The 14,250-nt window shown below is 51.5% G+C and overlaps 1 long non-coding RNA gene across 22 annotated transcripts in view; it reads right to left on the bottom strand.

Annotated features, from left to right (window-relative positions):
• The window catches only part of LOC122495810, a 369,120-nt gene that overhangs the window by 98,139 nt on the left and 256,731 nt on the right, over positions 1-14,250 (bottom strand). For 15 of the 22 annotated variants that reach the window (XR_006300600.1, XR_006300601.1, XR_006300593.1 and 12 more), the window contains 2 exons: positions 13,804-13,989; positions 9,222-10,507 (listed from right to left, as the gene is read on the bottom strand). The exons of 1 other annotated variant lie outside the window; for it this stretch is intronic. This is a non-coding gene — a long non-coding RNA (uncharacterized LOC122495810). Of the gene's footprint in view, positions 1-9,221; positions 10,508-13,680; positions 13,990-14,250 lie in introns of all 22 variants that reach the window. 6 more of the 22 variants (XR_006300594.1, XR_006300585.1, XR_006300598.1 and 3 more) reach the window with 6 other exon arrangements.

Here is a 14,250-nt window from a genome sequence, read left to right as displayed (position 1 = left end):
GTAAGAGAATAGAGTCCTAAGTGAGCACTTACAATATCCTAGGCACTGGGGACAGATTCAGAGATGTGTGGCATTCAAGTATTCATTCAGTAATATTGATCAAGCTCCTACTATGTGGCAGCCGTATTAGGACCTGGGTTCAAGGAAGTAAATCCAGTGGGGAAAAGGACATTTTTTTCTGCTTTCAAGTTATTCAGAGAGCTACAGAAGAATTAATAACTTAAAAACAGGAGTTGTAAATCCAGTAGGAATGGCAAGGAAGGGCTGACTGAAATGAGTCTACAGGGTGAGCAGTTGTGATTCAGCAAAAACTTTGTGAATGAATGAATGAATGAATGAATGACTAGGTATGAATGAATGAACATGTCAAAGATAGGGACCTCCAGGAGGAAGAATCATCCAGCACAAAAGCACGGGTGCACGTGAGACCATCAAAATCGTCAGCAAATAGGAACAGCAGGTGTGTGAGAAGGTTGCAAAGAGTAATGATGATGACAGAAAGATGACTGGCATTTCTTGAGTGTTTTCCAGGTACTTGACACTGTTCGAAGGGCCTCCGGCGCATTCTTTCATTGACTAGGCATTAGACTATTAGCCCCACTGCACACATGGGAACACTGAGGTACAGTGAAGCTAACAAATTGCCCAGAGTCACACAACCCACAGGTGGTGGAGCTGGGACTCAAACCAGTGCCAGAGTCGTCACTCTTCACCTCTGGGTCTTGGGGAGGGCTTTGAGCATCACAGGGAGGTTTCTAGATTCAGTATTGCGGGTGATGAAGAAGCCCATAAAGGATGCCACACTGCCCTTCCCCTCGAACATCTCACGTTCTACAAGGAAAGCTGGGCATGGCAGAGGCCTTTGGAGTCTACAGACGCCGTGGCAGGTGCTGCACTGTGGGCACAGACGGGGAGGTGTGTGTATGCCTCTGCTCCGGAATGAGGGCAAGTTGAGCACTCACTGGACTGTTGGAAGAACGCTTCATGGAGCTTCATTTGAGTTGAGTCTGGAGGGAAGGCAGGGAGCTCAGACAGATGTCACAGTATGTACAAAGGCACGACAGCTGGAAATTGCAGATGTTTGGGGCAGTTGCACTTGGAGCGTTCCGGAGCAGTGGGGACAGGGTGGCAGGAGCGTCACGTTCTTCACTTGGACGGAGCCTGTCTGAAGCCCTGGGTCAAGGGTTCAGGCACTGAAGGCGCAGTGGCCAAGGGGGCTCCAAATACTGAAGATGGCCGCCGTGCATCGATTCCTTAAGATGGTAGCAGTGAAACTCATGCAAGAAACCCTGGAAAACACACTGGGAGCTTTCAACGTGCTGGACAGCTGTTCCGCTGAGCACCCAGCCCTCTACGAGGGTGAAGGCGAATGGCCGCAGAATGGGCCGACGGACCCAAGAAATGTTTCTTTCCGCTTTTCTTTTCTCAATTTTTAAGGGGAAAAAAATCCCTTGACACTGGCTAATATGAGAAAGTGCAGCAAAAGCACCTGAACCAGGGAGAAGGCAAGAGATGAAGGCGGAAAGCATCTGAGACCAAGGACCAGCCTCGCCCTGACCAGCAGCCTGCTAGGCATACCGCCTCTTTTTCCTGGGAAGACTACATTTCCCAGCCGACCCTGCGGTTGTTTCGGGCCACGTGACTGAGTTTGGGCCAATGGAGCGTGAGCCAAAGGCAGGAAGGCCACTTCCAGGCCTGGCCCTTTAAGACATCCCACATGACCCTCTGCCCTCTTTCCCCTTCCAAGGTGACCTTGGGGGAACCACATGCTCCAGTCAGTGCAAGAACAGGAGAGCCAGCTCAGTCTGGTAGGACTGTGACTTGAGCAAGAAATGTATTTCATTTGTTAATCCGCTAACACTTCAGGGGTTCCCCTGTGGCTGCAACCATGATTCTCCAGTGGTTCTAAAGCGTGGGCCACAGACCTGCAGTCAGCTTCCTCGAAGAACTTGTTTGAGACACAAATTCACCAGCCCCATCCTAGACCTACCAGTGAGAAACTCTGTGCATGGGCCCAGAGATTCAGGTGATGGTGATGAGGCCAAAATAAGGACCAGTAGCTCACTCTCATATGCTACTGTGTGGCCTTCATTTCTGAGCCTCAGTTACCCCTTCTGTTCCATGGGAACAGAACCCTTGCTGGGTTCAAATGATACCACATAATGGGATGTATATAAAGAATCCAGCTCAGTAGCCCACACATGGTCAATGCACACTGTTCTCTCTCTTCCTTTCTGCCTGGAGCCAGGGCCTTGGGAGAGCCAGAGAAATAGAAGGGAGGATTCCCGCCTTCTGGGGTAAAGGGGGGGGGGAACCTCCAAGATGCCCCCCCCCCCCCCCCGATCCTGCCTTCCAGGGCTCAAGCCCTGTGTAATTCTCTTCAGTGTGTGTGGGCTGGACATAGTGACTCTGTCTAAGGAACACAATACACTACAGCCCTGCCCCCTTGGAGGTTCAAGGGAAGAAGTCTTTCCTCCTTGGAGCATCTCGTGACTCCAGACATTCCCCAGATTGTGGCTACACTGCTCCAGCCTCTGCCTCTGTCTTCACATGGCCTTCTCTTCTCCCTTGTCTTCCCCTCTTCTGTCTCTTGTAAGGATGCTCGTCATTGGGTTTAGGACTACCCAGGTGACCCAGGATGATCTCAAGATCCTTCACGTAATTACATCTGCAAACATCCTTTTTACACATGAGCCCACACTCATAGATCCTGGGATGTGGACATGTCTTTTTGGAAGTCACCATTCAACCCACGACACGGCCCAACGACACAGATGTTGTTCAACATCATATTCCCCTGACGAGACACCTAATGGAGTGCTTGACCAAAAGTCGAAATTTGGCACAATTTTGTTGAACAGAAAGGCATCAGAGCATGGCATCTGAGTGACTGGGCTTTAGAATTAGCTACACCTCAACCACTTACAAACGATGTGACGTTAGGCAAATCATTTAACCTCTCTGAACCTCGGTTTCCTCCTGTGGACGTTTTAATTATACCTATCTCATGAGACTATTGTGAGCACGAAGCCAGGAAGTGCAAAGCAGCTCCACGTGGCACCTACTAGGGATACGACGTGCAGACACGGTACCTGGCACGTCGGGGGCCCTCAGCGAGGGCTCGCCACTCTGACTAGCTTGTTGATGATTGTAGCTGCTCTGGTTTCTGCTCTCACAAAACCTCCCAGACACTTGCTCTGACTGCCACAGGGGCCCCTTCCCCTTCTCGGGGTCCCTGGGGCACCCAGGAGCCCTTCTTTGAGACAGCTGTGGACAAGAATCCCAGCCCTGCCCACCCCCCCACGGGCCTCCTCCCTCCCCACTGCCTGGCTCACCTCCTCTAGGGACGCGTCCCAGAGCAGGGCTGGCAGCAAGCCTGCCTGGGCCCCTCATTGTTATTCCTGGCACGAGCTAACCCTGCCAGCATCCTCAGAGGCCCATAAAATTGCCCACAGTTTGTCTTTCATCAGAGCAGCTCAAAGCCCCGTGGCATCCTCCAGAGGAGACAGTGCCCCAACTGGGTTCTGGGAGCCGGCTACTTCCCAGGATGGTCTGGTATGTGCGAAGCAGAGGGAGCGAGTGTGAACTGAAATAACCCAGCTGGGCACTGGCTTGAGGACGGCATGCTTCCAGGCTGCCAGGGAGATACAAGGATTTGTGTGTAGAGGAGAGACGCTTTCTGGGCTCTTCTGGATGTCAGTGCCCTGAGTCACACACGAGTGGGTCTGCATCCCCACTCTGCTACTGGGTATAGCTGTGTGACTCTGGGCATCTCGCTTAACCTCTCTGTGCGTCAGTCTCTGCCTCTCTAAAACAAAGCGGAGGTAATAACATCCACTTCACAGGGGTCCGGGAGGATTCAGAGGATCACGCAGGCAGAGACGGCAGCTCATGTATCACAGAGGACTTGTATCCAGAACATGTTGAGAACTCCCGCGTGTCGATAAGACAAGCAGACTCCCTCCCCAAGTGCAAAAACAGCTCAAACAGACCCTTCACAAAAGGAGATATACACAGTAAGTTCATAACAAGGTGCTCAATGCAACTGAGTCATCGGTAAAATGCAAATGACAACAACGAGATACCATTTCCACCCACCAACCAGGGCGGCCAAAGCAAAAAAGACTGTCAATACCAAGTGTCGGTGAATGTATGAACAACTGGAACTCTCAGGCACTCATGGGCGGGAGTACAGTAATGATACAGCCCCTTGGAAAAACAGTTTGGCAGCTGCTTAGAAAACTAAAAATACACTTAACATATGACCCAACAATTCCACTCCTAGGTATTTCCCCAAGACACATGTCTACACACAGCCATGTACGTGAAAGCTCATAGCAGGCTTCCTCATAATCACCCCAAATTGAAAACAACCCAAATGGCCATCGATAGATGAAGGCATACACAGAGTTTGTGTGTATCCAGACAACGGGACAGTGGCCAGCAATAGAAAGGAACAGCTATGGGCCTACCCGGATGAATATCATAAGCACTCCACGAGTGAAGGAAGTCAGACATGAAAGAGAAGAACTTCCTTCAAAAATTCTAGAACTGAGAAATGAACCTGCAGCATCCGTGGTGACAGAAATCAGAACAGTGGTTGTCTTCATGTGAGGGTGGTAGGAGACTGAGCGGAAGAAGCTCGAGGACATTTCTGGAAGGATGGACATATCCTATATTTGTATTTGGGGGTAATGGGTGGGTACTTGGGGGGACGGATGGGTACGCGAGTCTATACATTTGTCAAAACTCACCAAACTCGGCACTTAAGACCTTTGCATTCTGTTGTATGTAAATTATATCTCAATAGAAAAGAGAGGAGGGACACCTGGCTGGCTCAGTTGGTAGAGCATGAGACTCTTGATCTTGAGGTCGTGAGTTCAAGCCCCACATTGGGCCTAGAGCTTACTTGACAGGAGAGGAAAGAAAAGGAGAGGAGAAGAGAGGGGAGGAGAGGAGAGAAGAGAAGAGAGGAGGGGAGGGGAAGGGAGGGGAGGGGAAGGGAAGGGAGGGAAGGGGAGGGGAGGGGAGAGGAGGGGAGAGGGGAGGGGAGAGGAGAGGGGAGGGGAAGGGAGGAGAGGAGAGGAGAGGGGAGGGAGAAGGGGAGGGGAGGGGGAAAGGGAGGGGAAGGGGAGGGGGAAAGGGAGGGGAGGGGGAAGGAGAGGAGAGGAGAGGAGAGGAGAGGAGAGAAAAAAGAAACGATTGAAAGGATTATATATATAGAATGCTCAGCAAGGGGGCCAAGCTTATAGACAGAAGTCAGTAAATGTCAGCTACTATCAGAAAATGGCAAAACACAAGTAAAAAGCATATACGTGACCACATGTTGGGAGTCCAGAGTGCTATCTGGATTCTGACCCAAACCAGTCTTGTCCCCTCTCAAGGACATGACAAAACCCACCCAAAGGAACCCTAGGCCAAGTCTTTTACGCCCTGGCCCCACTCTTCCTATTCTCCTGTAAACAGAGAAGCAGGAGAGATGTGTCTGATGTATCTGCTGGGGGAATGTGCTGTTGGGGCCGCAGAGCTGGGCAGGGGGTGGTGGAGGGGGGGGGGGGGGCGGGGGTGGTAACTTTGGGTAGCGGTGAGAACAGGCACACGAACAATGAAGATGCACGGATGCCTCAGTGGGTCCACAGTGTGAACTGCCGCATCCAGGGTTTCAAAGATGCCCAAAGCAGCCGTGCCAAGGAGACCGGCCTGGCTGCCGGGGCGGCAGGCTCTCAGAGACAGGACAGCTCCAACGAAAGGGAACTGGCTGGGGCCCCACTGTCCCCGTACTGCTATGTAATCCCAGGCCACCTTGCCTCCTTCCTGAGCTTCCCTGGAGGGCTCCTCCTGCATCCCTCACTCTTTCTGGAAAGTTCCATCTGCAGAACGTGCCGTGGCTGGCAAGAAGACATTGCTCCCAGCAAGGCACCTTGTCCATTCCACTTCATCCGAGGCCCCTCGCCGGATGCGCATCTGCAGCGGTACCTGGGCTCAGCCTGGGGTGCCGCTTACTCGGCTCCGGGGAGCCCCGTCTATCACATGGGGCCCAGGCCAAACGAGGGGCTCCCCTACCCCGTGGCTCTGAGGTTCCTGCGGCGTGGCTGTCAGCCTCCCACCTTCTCCCGCCATGGCCTGGGTCCCCTCCCCAAAGTCACGGGGACAGCAGCGGACCGATGCCAAGACCTACGGGTGGGGCCTCCCTGGTGGCGCACTGCCCGGCTCCCGCGGTCCACCCTTCATTCCTCCGTGGCCGGCCCAGCCTCGGCAGCCTCAGAGATGCTGCGTTTGCATAAAGTGATTGCCCACGGTGCCTCTTCAAGAGAACACTTTGCGTCTGAAGATTATAGCAACAGAAGAAGGAAAAAGTAAGATTTCCCTATCATCCGCTACCAAACAGGGCTGCTGGTTGGAAAATGGCCCACATTTGGGGTGCCAATCATGCGAAGACCTTAGGAGCCTCTGGGGAAGGCATCTTTGTGGAAAGGAGTAAAGTACCACCGTCTGGGTTCTCATCAAAAGACTTTGTTTCTACCGGTGAATCAAGAGCCAGAGCCAACGGCACTGAATTGCTGAACTCAGAGTAAGCATTTGGGGGGGGGGGGGTTGTTGAAGGGGAAGAGAACTACCATTTTGCGTCCGCCTATGACGTGCTAGGTGCCCAGGGCTGGCTACGTAATCAGCAAGGCCCATCCAGTGCAAAGTGAAAACGCAGGGTCTCTTGTTCCAACTGGAAGAAGCAAAGCTTTTTACTTTATTCTGCAACTTCTATCTTGATCTGTTGTGAACTGTTTGCTATTTAAAATCTTTTTTTTTTTTTTTTAATTTATTTATCCTGAGAGAGGAGCACGCAAGCCGGGTAGGGGCAGAGAGAGAACCCCAAGCAGGCTCCACACTGTCAGCACAGAGCCTGATGCTGGGCTCAAACTCATGAACCATGAGAACATGACCTGAGCCAAAATCAAGAGCCAGACGCTCAACAAACTGAGCCCCCCAGGCGCTCCTGTTTGCTGTTTAATGTCAAGTTCGGGAACGCTTTTGGGGTGCGTGCAGCCCCTCACAGATGCCCACAGCCTCGTCCCGCCACCTGCCCCTTCGCATGCCTGGACCCCAGTCCCCAGCAGGAGCAGAGGGTAGGTGCCAGAGGTGGCAAGGGAAGGGAGGGGACAGCCAGGAACCCATCCGAGGAGGCAAGAAGGTGATAGGAGGCAGGACTTTATGTCCCAAGCACAAATTCAGATACAATTAATCAGAATTTCAAGATGGCTATGGCAGACCATTCAACTCACTCGGAGAACCTACCCGCCCTCCCCCATTTCTGCCAGCCAGAAGAGCTGAAGGCTGTGACCCTGCTAGCCAACATGGGGCCAGGGCCTTGGCAAAGTTACTCACCTTCCCCGTTTATAAAATGAGGATAGGAAGAGCACTCCTACATCAGGCTCATTTGAGAATCAGATGACCTAATAACGATGGCCAACTCTGAGATAACACTCGCCATGTGCCCCCCACTATTTCATGTGCTTTACAAATATGAACGCTTTCAACCCTCATAACAAGCCAGTAGATGGGTTTGCACTTTACAAAAGAAAAACCTGAGGGCGCCTGGGTGGCTCAGTCAGTTAAGCGTCCGACTCTTAATTTGGGGTCAGATCATGATCCCATAGCTTGTGAGTTCAAGTCCTGCAGTGGGCTCTGTGCTGACAGTACAAAGCCTGCTTGGGATTCTCTCTCTCTCTCTCTCTCTCTCTCCCCCTCTCTTTCTGACCCGCCCCAAGCTCGCTCACTCTTGCTCTCTCTCAAAATAAATAAATAAGCGTAAAAAAAACAACAAAATTAAGGCACAGAGAAGTAAAGCAACTTGCGCATACCCACACAGCTGGTAAAGGGGTAAGTGTCATGGCCAAGATTTGAGCACATCTGCCGAGCTCCAGAGTCTGCCTCTGGGCCAGCGCCACACAGCTCAGCCCCTAGAAAGCCGTGGACGCTGGTTCTGGCTTCGTTTTGGGTCATTCTCACAATGAGCCAATGAGGTAGGTTTTAGAGGAGAACAGGGAGGTGAAGAAACCTGTCCCAGCAGGACTGGCTCCAGGAAAGAAGAGGATGTGAACTGCGGGAGTGGGGAGAGATGGGGAAGGGGGGCCTCTGACAGCAGGGACCTGCATGGATGACTAGACCATGGGCTCCAGGAAGAAGTGGAAGGTTTGATTTGGAGGGGCATGGGAGAATGGCGGCTGCAGCCCCAGGGTGCTAACGTCCTAGGTTATCAGGGCAGGACAGCTGCTCAAAGATCACTGAATCTGAGTTTTAATTTTATGGTTGGGGAAACCGAGGCTGGAGGAGAGAAATGGCCAGTCTAATGCCCAGAGTCAGAAGTAGAGTGCTGGGAGCAGAAGACCCCCCCCAGCCAGAGTGCTTGGAAGGTCAATGGAGTGTCCTGAGCGCCTACCAAGGGTCCCAGGTCCATAAACCCCTCCCAACAGGCTCCTGGATGACCCTTGATACCACAGTCCCAGGCACAGCCGAATCCTTATAAAATAAAACTCCTTGCTATCAATAACACAATTTCTGACTAAGGTCGCTTTCATCGTTTGTAAATTTACAGGAAAAAACACAAACCCCACTAGCTCGGAAGTCAGACAGACCCAGGTTTGAAAAGGGCTCTACCACTTACTGACTGTGTGATCTTAGGCAAATTACTTAACCTTTCTGAGTTTCAGTTACCTCATCAGTAAAATAGCTCTGAAGTGAGATCACTTCATGGCAAACATAGATTTCTGGAGCAGATTACATGGAAAGGAAAGGAGGCTACAGACTGTAAAACTTCCCTGCTGTGCACAGCCGGCACATTGTAGGTGCTCAATAAAGGCCATTCTGAATTCACTAGAGGCCAAACCTCCAAGTTCATGGGCCAGACGAGTCTCGGAAGAGATGTCAATTCTAGAACCACCTAAAAGCACCTACCGGACATCTCCATCTAAAGCCCAAGAAGGGAAAATACCACAGGATTTGGAGGTCCGAAACAGGGCTCGGAGACAAGACTGGGAGGTCCCCGTGATGGGCGGCTGGGAGGGAGGTTGAGGAGGAGGGTAAGTGCGAAAGAACTTGTATTTTTGGAGGTGTTTCTTCTATTTAAGGTGTTGCTAACACCCTGGTAAAACTCATTTTTGATTCTTGGCAGGAAAACACATTCAGGCTAAGCAGTGAGAACAGACCCTGGCTGGGAAAGTACTCACCGACTCTCAAGTCTCTCTTGTTTTACTGCAACTGACTTGGGTTGAACAACTCGATTTGAATAATTGCACTTTGAGGATTTCTAGGGGAAGTACCCAGGGTCATCTTCTGACTGGAGATTCTATGACACAAACTAATTCTGTAAGTCTGGAAGATTCCCCTGGACTGCAATGCATGCATCCTACAAATACTTTATTGCCCACCCTGTGTGTGCAGATGCTGTGTTAGAGACTGAGGACACGCGGTGAGCAATATGGACACGGCAGAGGGCTTATGAGCACCAGGGGAAGCTTGCAAAACAGAATCACACACGGTAATAAGCACCTGGTGGAAGAATGATAAAATGTGCCCCGGGTGGGTAACTCAACAAAGAGGTGACACTGAGGAGGAGACTGAAGGGTGGAGGGGAGTGTGTGGGTCTTCTGGGGTGGCCAAAGCTCCACAGACTGGGAGGCTTAAAACCATAGAACTTTATTCTGTGGCAGTTCTGGAGGATGAAGGTCTTGAATCGAGGTGTCCGTGGGGCCATGCTCCCTCTGACACCTGAAAGGCAAGGTCCTTCCTGGCCTCCTCTAGCCTTTGTGGTGGGCCAGCAACCTTACACACCACATGGCTTGCAGAAGCGTCCCCACCCATGTCTGCCCCTGCCTTCACACGGCCTTCTCCCCGTCTGTCCATCTCTCTTACAAAGACACCATGACTGGATTGGAGGCCATCTTGATCCAGAATGACTTCATCTAAACTGGATTATGTCCACACAGACCCTATTTCCAAATAAGGTCACACTCACAGTTGCTGTGGGTCAGGACTCCAATATGTCTTCCTGGAGGACCCATTTCTATGCAGTACAGAAAACAGCACAGGTAGGTGAGGAGTCAGCAAAGCCACGAGCTGGAAATGAGCTGGAGGGGCAGGAGATGGCCCCATGGGGGACACAAAGAAGCCACTGTGAAGAGGGGAAGGTGGGTCCAGGAGACAGAGAGAAACCGTGGGGACTTCGCCAGCTCTTCACGCTCTGAGACGGGCACGCCTCTTCCAGCTCATGTGCAAGTGGGCGTCGAAGACCTTGACATACAGGCAGGGAATCACGGCCCCTGCATCTCCATTGTCTGAGGTACCACGCCGGTGACTGGCAGGCCACCCTGGGGAACTAAGAGTGAGGCACAAACTTCCTGGCAATGATGTGCTCTCCACTCTGGAAAACCAGAGGCAAAAAGTGCCCCGTTGACTGTACATCATGGCTTGAGTGCATCTTGGCAGGCAGCCAGGGAAGCCAGAAAGTGTCCTCCTTTGCAAAAAACATGGCACCTCGGTTATATATATAAAATATATTTTGGTCTTTGAGAGATATATATACACACATGAACTTTTTATATATATCTTGATATACATGCTATGTCTATATATGATATACATGCTTGAAACTTTCAGCCATATATAAATATATAAAACACAGATATTTTATCATATATATATGTATGTATGTGTATATATACATATACATATACATATATATATATACATGTATATATGTATATACATATATACATATATATATACATGTATATATGTATATATATATGTATATATATATATATGTATATATGTATATATGTATATATGTATATATAAAACCAAAAGGCTTTTGCTTGAAATAGAGGTTTATTTTCTGTGCCGGCTGTCTTTGGTCTAAGGTCATTCATTCATTCCACAAATATTTACAGAGTGCCACCATGTCACAGGTGGGGTTCTCAGTGGGGGCTAAGACAGAAATCCCTGCCCCCCTGGAATTGAATCTCCAGCGAGATAAGGGGTACTAATGGATCAACTCACACAATCGTGAGACACGGTACAAGGTGCCAAGAACAACGGAGAAAAATAAAGGCAGGAAAGAGAAGAATGAGAGTTGCAGAGTGGTGGGGGCGGGGGGTACGACGGTGAATGTGAAATAGTGGCCAGGGGAGGCCTGGCTGAGGTGGTAAGGCCAGAACAAAGGCCCGGAAGAGCTAAGGGAGTGAGCGGTGATGAGGGAGTCCAGCAAGAGCAAGCTGTTGAGCGGAGCTCGAGTGTCTGTGAGAGGGCAGGGGCAGGATGGCAGGTGGGATGAACAGGACAGAAGGAACGAGGGCATGGTCAGGGTAGCGGGGCTGGTTCATATGGGCCTCCCAGACCATTGCAAGGCCCGTGGCTTTTACTCTGATCAGGATGGGAAGCCTGCGGGGGGGTTTGGAGCAGAAAGGTCATGTGCCCCGGCTTGATTTCCAAGGGTGACTCTGGCTGTTGCTGTGAGAACAGATTGTAGAGGGGCAAAGGGCAGACGCAGAGACCCGTCAAGGGCTGTTGTACTAATGCAGGCAAGAAATGATGGTGGCTGGGACCCAGGTAGGGGCTTTGGGGTGGTGAGAGGGCATGATATTCTGGGTATGGTTTGCTGATGGTCTGGATAGGATAGGTGAGTGATGGGGAGACCAAGGTTAACGGACTCCAAGGCTGAGCGACTGAAGAGTTGGCGTTGTCATTAACAAGGATGGAGAAGACCACAGAAAGGTGGATACGAAGCCAGGGGAATCAGAAGTCTGAGACGCTGGCGAGACTCTCCAGTCTGGAGAGAGTCTGCCTCTTCAGCCTCAGAAGGAGAAACACAGCATGTTGGTCGGGCCCTTGAGAGGCCTCTCCTGTCAGCCTTGACCTAGGGGCCTCCCGTACATCCTCAATTGCAGAGCGTTCTTGAGAGCATCCTTCCCAGGATGACCTGGGAAGAGCTCACAATTCAGCATCCCCCGGGGAAGTCATTCTCACACTCAGCACCTACTAAGTGCCAGGAGCATGTGATCTATGAATAAGACCCTACCACGTACTTACCACCGTCACCATCTGAAAAAAAGAGGAATGTAAGGGACAGAGCGCTAAGTAACCTGTCCATGGTCACACCAGAAGATGGCCTCTGTCTTCACTCTGCACACAGTGATTTCCAGCCAAGGTGGAGGGACTACTACCGGAAGGGCGGGTTTTGTCAAAGCCGGGCTGGTGCTGTGGGGAGGAGACGGGCTGGGGGGGATTTGAGAAGCTCTCTGTTCCTCTTGGCAGCTGTCTTTCCATTCTTACCCCTCCTGTGCCCCTGCGCTTAGACTGTTGATCGCAAGGCACCACTCCACCTGCACAGCCCTGAAGTGCAATGTTTCCCCTGGGTTGCAACACCACCTCTGGGCTGGCCTCCATGTTACTCTGAACCCTGGGGCTTCTCCCCTTTCTCCCAGGAGGGGAGGATCTCAGCCGCAGTCCTTGGGCTACAAAGGGTCCATGCCCGGTACCAGGAGTTAACTGCACTTCCCACGTGTGCACTCTTGACCCGAGGCCATGGATCCAGTTCCTCATGGGAGGGACAAGATGGGTGGAAGGAAGCAGAGACAAGAGGGCACAGGGATGCCCCAGGAAGAGAGACTCAGTGGGAACAACTTCAGGCCCAGCTCATGGAAAAGCGTCAGGACTCAGGGAGCAGGACAGAATAGGGTTCCAGGCCACTGCGTGGGGCAGACAGAGGCAGCACAGCCTTGTCAGCCCCACAGGAGATGAACTGTCTTGGGGGGTGGCCGGGAGGGGAGAGGAGGCGGGGGTACCAAACACCTGGTAACTGACTGTGGGTCAGAGGAAGACAGAAACTCATGCTGGCAGAGGGCGGTGTTTTCTGAAGTTCATCTCTGCGACAAGGGGTCCGGAATGGGACAGAGTATGGGCGAGTCCTAAAGCTTGTGCTAGGCAGTGTCCAGAAGAAAAATGGCACCATGAGTAAAAAATCTGCCTGTCTGGGTTTGAATCCTGGCTCTGCCATTTATTTAGATTCTCAGGCAAGTGAATTAACCTCTTATGCCTCAGTTTCCCCCATCTCTACAAGGGGCGAGAACACCACCTGCCTCGGGGTTGGTAAGTGGCAAGAAATAACTCCGAGCCTGAAGCCCTGACACGGGGCCTGGTTCACACGGTCTGTCCTCCCGGCTAGTGTATCAGAGGACTATCTGGGCCAGGAGTCAGCAAGCCTTTTCCATAAAGGACCAGAGAGTCAGTGTTTTGGGCTTCGTCAGCCATATAGTCTCTGTTGTGCATTCTTTTTAAAAATTTCAACCCTTTGGAAATGTAAACACCATTCTCAGTCCAAGGTCCTTACAAAAACCGACCACTGACCAGATCTGGCCTGCACACTGTAATCTCACACTCCCCGGTATAGACGGAGATTGAGCCTGGAGATCCAGATGTGGCTGGGGCCAGGGTCCTGTTGGCTGGTTTCCTGTACCTTACAGGGCTGGGCTAGGGGCAATGGTGGGAAGAGCCCTGGGCACAGGGGGAACAGCAGACTCAGTGATGGGAAGCCTGGACAGGTGATGCAGAGGAAATGTGGTAGGACCAGGGACACGGGGAGGGCCAGGCAGGGCTGCTGTGTGCTCTCACTCTGAGTTTGGACCTCACCTGTTGGCATCATGGCATCACAGTCTAAGAGACACAGGAAGCCAGAGCCTCTGAGGACAGCAGGCAGTGTGACACTCACAAGAGGGGACTGTTTATCCTCCCCAACATTTATGAACCGTTTACCATGTTCCAGGCGCTGTTCTAAGCCATGAACAAGACAGAAGTGACCAGGCTCCACGCCTGGAAGTCCTGGCTGACTTCCTGCACCTTTAGTTGCAAGGATGTACTTGTCTCATTGAACCCAGCCTTCATGGGTTCCTGGTCAGTCTCTTCCTTGGGGCGTAGGGACCTGGAAGCCTGTTATTCTGTCTTTGCAGAGGGAAAGGAAGACGAAAAAGATCTGCTGACCATGAAATGGTAACTAGACAATGACCCCGCCTTGCTCAGCTGGCACCGTAGACAGGGAGCCCTTAGTACGTGGTGCCCAGGAAGATCCTTCTCACCACCCCCAAAATCAAAGTCGTAAGAGGCTCCTAACCGTGGGCCCTGACCATCTAAGGGAGCGGCAACATGTAGCAAAAAGCTGTTGACTATCTCTCTCCCAAACTGAGAAATAAAGGACTTATTATG

This window comes from Prionailurus bengalensis, chromosome F2 (assembly GCF_016509475.1).
Source record: "Prionailurus bengalensis isolate Pbe53 chromosome F2, Fcat_Pben_1.1_paternal_pri, whole genome shotgun sequence".
Classification (NCBI taxonomy): Eukaryota; Metazoa; Chordata; class Mammalia; order Carnivora; family Felidae; genus Prionailurus; species Prionailurus bengalensis.
Note: the sequence above shows the minus strand (reverse complement) of the source record. Positions and strands in the feature narration are given on the sequence as shown.